A 5,434-nucleotide genomic window follows, 5' to 3' on the forward strand; every position below is an offset into this window, starting at 1 on the left:
GTTTTTTAGCTTTTTTACTTTTTTTATTAGTTTTTAGTTTTTTTTTGTAGTTTTTGCCTTTTTTTAGTTTTTTCAGTTTTTTTTTTAGTTTTTTATTGGTTTTTACCTTTATTTTAGCTTATTTTTCAGTTTTTTCCTTTTTTTTAGTTTTTTTATTGTTTTTAGTTTTTTTAGTTTTTTACCTTTTTTTAGTTTTTTTTAGTTTTTTTAGTTTTTTAGCTTTTTAATTTTTTTTATTAGTTTTTAGTTTTTTTTGTAGTTTTTGCCTTTTTTTAGTTTTTTAGTTTTTTAGCTTTTTTATTAGTTTTTAGTTTTTTTTGTAGTTTTTGCCTTTTTTTAGTTTTTTTCTTTTTAGTTTTTTTGTAGTTTTTACCTTCTTTTTAGTTTTGTTAGTTTTTTTTTTACTTATGTCCTGGTCGTCTTTTATACTCCCTGTGTCCCTGTGCTTTGTTGATTGCTAATCGAACATTCCTTTTGTCCTGGTCGCTTTCTCTTTGAGTGTCGTCATTTATTTTTTTCTTTTTTAGTTCTTTTAGTTTTTACCTTTTTTAGTTTTTTTTAGTTTTTTAGATGAAATTTTTTTTTAGTTTTTTTCCTTTTTTTCTTTTTAGTTTTTTATTGGTTTTTACCTTTATTTTAGCTTATTTTTCAGTTTTTTCCTTTTTTTTAGTTTTTTTTTATTTTTTATTTTTTTTAGTTTTTTACCATTTTTTAGTTTTTTTAGTTTTTTAGCTTTTTTACTTTTTTTATTAGTTTTTAGTTTTTTTTTGTACTTTTTGCCTTTTTTTAGTTTTTTCAGTTTTTTTTTTTAGTTTTTTATTGGTTTTTACCTTTATTTTAGCTTATTTTTCAGTTTTTTCCTTTTTTTTAGTTTTTTTTAGTTTTTAGTTTTTTTAGTTTTTTACCTTTTTTTGTTTTTTTAGTTTTTTAGCCTTTTTTATTTGTTTTATTAGTTTTTATTTTTTTTTGTAGTTTTTGCCTTTTTTTAGTTTTTTTAGTTTTTTAGCTTTTTTATTAGTTTTTAGTTTTTTTTGTAGTTTTTGACTTTTATAGTTTTTTTAGTTTTTTAGCTTTTTTATTTTTTTTATTAGTTTTTAGTTTTTTTTGTAGTTTTTGCCTTTTTTTAGTTTTTTCAGTTTTGACGTTTATTTTTTTTTTAGTTTTTTCTTTTTATTTTTTTTTAGTTTTTTACCATTTTCTTTTTTCGAATTACTTTAATCTATTGTCAAAATATTTCGAAATATTTATGCAATTTCCAGTTTTTACATTCTAGTTTGTTTTCTTTTATATATATAGAAGATATAATCTGGCGTAACGGACAGACAACTTATTTTTATATATATAGATATATATATATATATATATATGTATATATATATATATATATATATATATATATATATATATATATATATATATATATATATATATATATATATATATATATATATATATATATATATATATATATATATATTCACAGGTGGGACACAGGGACACAACTACAATGGCGCGTAACTAATATGGCGCGTAACGACTTACACGCGCGGCGGGCTTGGAGGGGTGCGAATCGCCCCCAGCAAATAGGTGTTTGGGTGGCGCGAAGCGTCACCCCAACACTTTGAGGTTTATTATAAATTTTTGAGCTTTAGCATGCTTGGCACGTGAAGATTTTTCCAACTGTCAATGTTAGAATATATATTATATATATATATATATATATTCACAGGTGGGACACAGGGACACAACTACAATGGCGCGTAACTAATATGGCGCGTAACGACTTACACGCGCGGCGGGCTTGGAGGGGTGCGAATCGCCCCCAGCAAATAGGTGTTTGGGTGGCGCGAAGCGTCACCCCAACACTTTGAGGTTTATTATAAATTTTTGAGCTTTAGCATGCTTGGCACGTGAAGATTTTTCCAACTGTCAATGTTAGAATGAACATTGATCGACAGAATTTGCTATAGCTATATGTCACTTGGTTAATACCAAGTGCCATAAAAAGGTAATAAACTAAAAAGAAAAAAAAGCTAAAAAAAACTAAAAAAGCTACAAAACTAAAAAAAAAATAAAACTAAAAAAGAAACTATATCTATATCTATATATATAAAAATAAGTTGTATGTCATGACTGACGTCATGTTTGTGTGTCGACTGATGTCATGATTGTCGACTGACGTCATTATGAGGATTGAGCATTGTTCCATCATGAAGTTGTTTGTTGACTGACGTCATGTTTGTCGACTGACGAAATTACAGACTGGGACACCGGGACACAAATAACGACCGGGACACAGGGAATACAAATGACGACCGGGACACAGGGACACAACTACAACGGGGACGCTGGGGGGCACAGGGGGGATATATAAATGACGACCAGGACACAGGGAATGTTCGATTAGCAATCACCATCAACAAAGCTCAAGGACAATCATTAGAATAATGAGATATATATCTGAATACGGATTGTTTTCCCCATGGACAACTATATTTTGCATGTACAAGAGTCGGTAACCCTGACAATCCATCTATATGCACAGACAATGGGACAGCGAAGAATGTTGTATATTCGCAAGTTTTACGTAGTTAAAGACCTATATATCTATCTACCTATATTCATAGGTGGTACACAGGGACACAACTACAATGGCAAAGAAAAAACTTAAAAAAAAGCAAAAATAAAAACTAAAAAGAAAAGAGCTAAAAAAAAACAAACTGCGAAACTAAAAAAAGAAAAAAAAAAAGAAACTATATCTATATATATAAAAATAAGTTGTTTGAAGGCATGTTTGTTTGTTTGTGGGTTTGCATATGACGTCATTATAAGTATATAAGGCTTTGTATATGACGTCATTATAAGATGACACTACAGACCGGGACAGCGGAACACAAATGACGACCGGGACACGGGGAATATACAACTACAACGGGGACGCCGGGGGGCACAAGGGGATACATAAATGACGACGGGGACACGTCTATCTATATTCACTGGTGGGAAACAGGGACACAACTACAATGGCACATAACTAATATGGCGCGTAACGACTTAAGCGCGCGGGGGGCTCAGGGGGGGCGAAGCATCCCCACCAACTAGGTTTTGGGGTGGCGCTTCGCGCCACCCCAGCAGCTTATAGATAAATATATGTTTTTAATTACGTAAAACTTGCGAATATACAACATTCTTCGCTGTCCCATTGTCTGTGCACATAAATAGATGTCAGGTTTACCGAATCTTGAACATGCAACATATAATTTTCAATGGGAAAAATAATCCGTATTCAGATCTATATCTCATTATTCTAATGATCCCCTTGAGCTCTGTTGATGGTGATTGTTAGTCAAACATTCCCTGTGTCCCCGTCGTCATTTATATATCCCCCCTGTGCCCTCCGGTATCCCCGTTGTAGTTGTGTCCCTGTGTCCCGGTCATTATTTATATTCCTTGTGTCCTGGTCGTTATTTGTGTCCCGGTGTACCAGTCGGTATTTTCTCTTTGAGCGTCCCGGTCGTCATTTATATTCCCTGTGTCCCGCTCGTTATTTGTGTCCTGGTGTCCCGGTCTGTAATTTCGTCAGTCGACAAACATCACGTGAGTTGACAAACAGCTTCATGACGGCATAATGATCAATCCTTAGAATGACGTTAGTCGACACACAAACATGCCGTCAGTCAACAGACAGACAAACAACTTATTTTTATATATCTTCTATATATATATAAATAAGTTGTTTTATTTATTTTAAGAATTAACGACGCTTCTTGACTACTAAGGTCCTTGCGTCGGCCCTGCAGTGCATTCCTGCAGCGTGATTCGATCTCTGGGTCTAAAAATAAGTTGTTTGTCTATGAGTCTGTCTACTGAAGTCATATTTGTGTGTCGACTGACGTCATTTTTGTCAACTGACGTATCTATCTATCTGTCTATCTATCTATCTATATATATAAAAATAAGTTGTCTTACTCGGTGAGAGAGGGTGTCAGAACGGAGAATGAAGGTCCTAGGTTCAAATCCTGGTTAGGCTAAAAAAGGTAAAAATCTAAAAACTAAAAAAAAACTGAAAAAACTAAAAAAAGGCAAAAACTACAAAAAAAACTAAAAACTAAAAAAAAAAATAAAAAACTAAAAAACTAAAAGAAACTAAAAAAACTAAAAAACTAAAAAAAACTAAAAACTAAAAAAAAAACTTAAAAAAAGGAAAAAACTGAAAAATAGAAGAGAAAAAGAAAACTAATAAAATTAAGAATAAAAATAAAAAAAAATAAAAAAGATAAAAACTAAAAAAAAAGTAAAAAGAAAAAACGAAAAAAACTAAAAAAGCTAAAAAAAAGGTAAAAACCAATAAAAAACAAAAAAGAAAAAATGAAAAAAAACTAAAATAAATTTTCATCTAAAAAACTAAAAAAAACTAAAAAAGGTAAAAACTAAAAGAACTAAAAAAGAAAAAAAACTAAAAAAAGGAAAAAAACTGAAAAATAAAGGAGAAAAAGAAAACTAAAAAAATAAAAACAAAAAAACTAAAAAGATAAAAACTTCAAAAAAAACTAAAAAGAAAAAAGAAAAAAACTAAAAAACCTAAAAAAAGGTCAAAACCAATAAAAATTGTGTTGGGGTGGCGCGAAGCGCCACCCCAACAGCTAGTATATATATAAAAATAAGTTGTCTGTGCCTCTGTCTGTTGAGTGACGTTATGTCAACATGTCGTCATGGTGACGTCATGTCATCAGGTCGTCATGTCGTCATTATGATGATGATGTCATTAAAGGTATTTAAGACATTCGTTCACGGAAAAATGTTTAATTGTAAAATGACTGAAGAACCTACAATGTCAAGAGCTGAGGAAGCTGCTCAAAGAGTCTATGCCAAAAAACTTGCTGCTGATAGAGAAAATAAGAAAAGAAAGTTTGCCGAGGAATCACAAGAGCAACGTGAAACGAGACTTGCTGCTAAAAGAGAAAGTGAAAAAAAAGGCGTGCCGAGGAATCACAAGAACAGCAAGAAAACAGACTTGCGGCTGATAGAGAAAGTAAGAACAGAAAGCGTGCCGAGGAATCACAAGAGCAACACGAAACCAGACTTGCTGCTAAAAGAGAAAGTGTAAAAAGAAGGCCTGCCGAGGAATCACAAGAACCTCAAGAAAACAGGCTTGCGACTGATAGAGAAAGTAAGAAAAGAAAGCTTGTCGAGGAATCACAAGAGCAACCTGAAAATTATCGCCTGGCATTCAGGTACAGCCAGTCGATGATTATAGCTTGAGTAGATGTGTTCAAATCGGGACTATGTCTAAAATTTGTCCCTATTGCAAGGCCTTGAAGTTCAATGGTGAAACAATGGGAATGTGTTGCGCCTCAGGAAAAGTTAAACTTCCTCTATTGGCTGCACCATCAGAGCCATTGAAGACTTTGCTTACTGGAACTACGTCAGAATC

The sequence above is a fragment of the Artemia franciscana genome, unplaced genomic scaffold (genome assembly GCF_032884065.1).
Source record: "Artemia franciscana unplaced genomic scaffold, ASM3288406v1 Scaffold_1737, whole genome shotgun sequence".
Lineage (NCBI taxonomy): Eukaryota > Metazoa > Arthropoda > Branchiopoda > Anostraca > Artemiidae > Artemia > Artemia franciscana.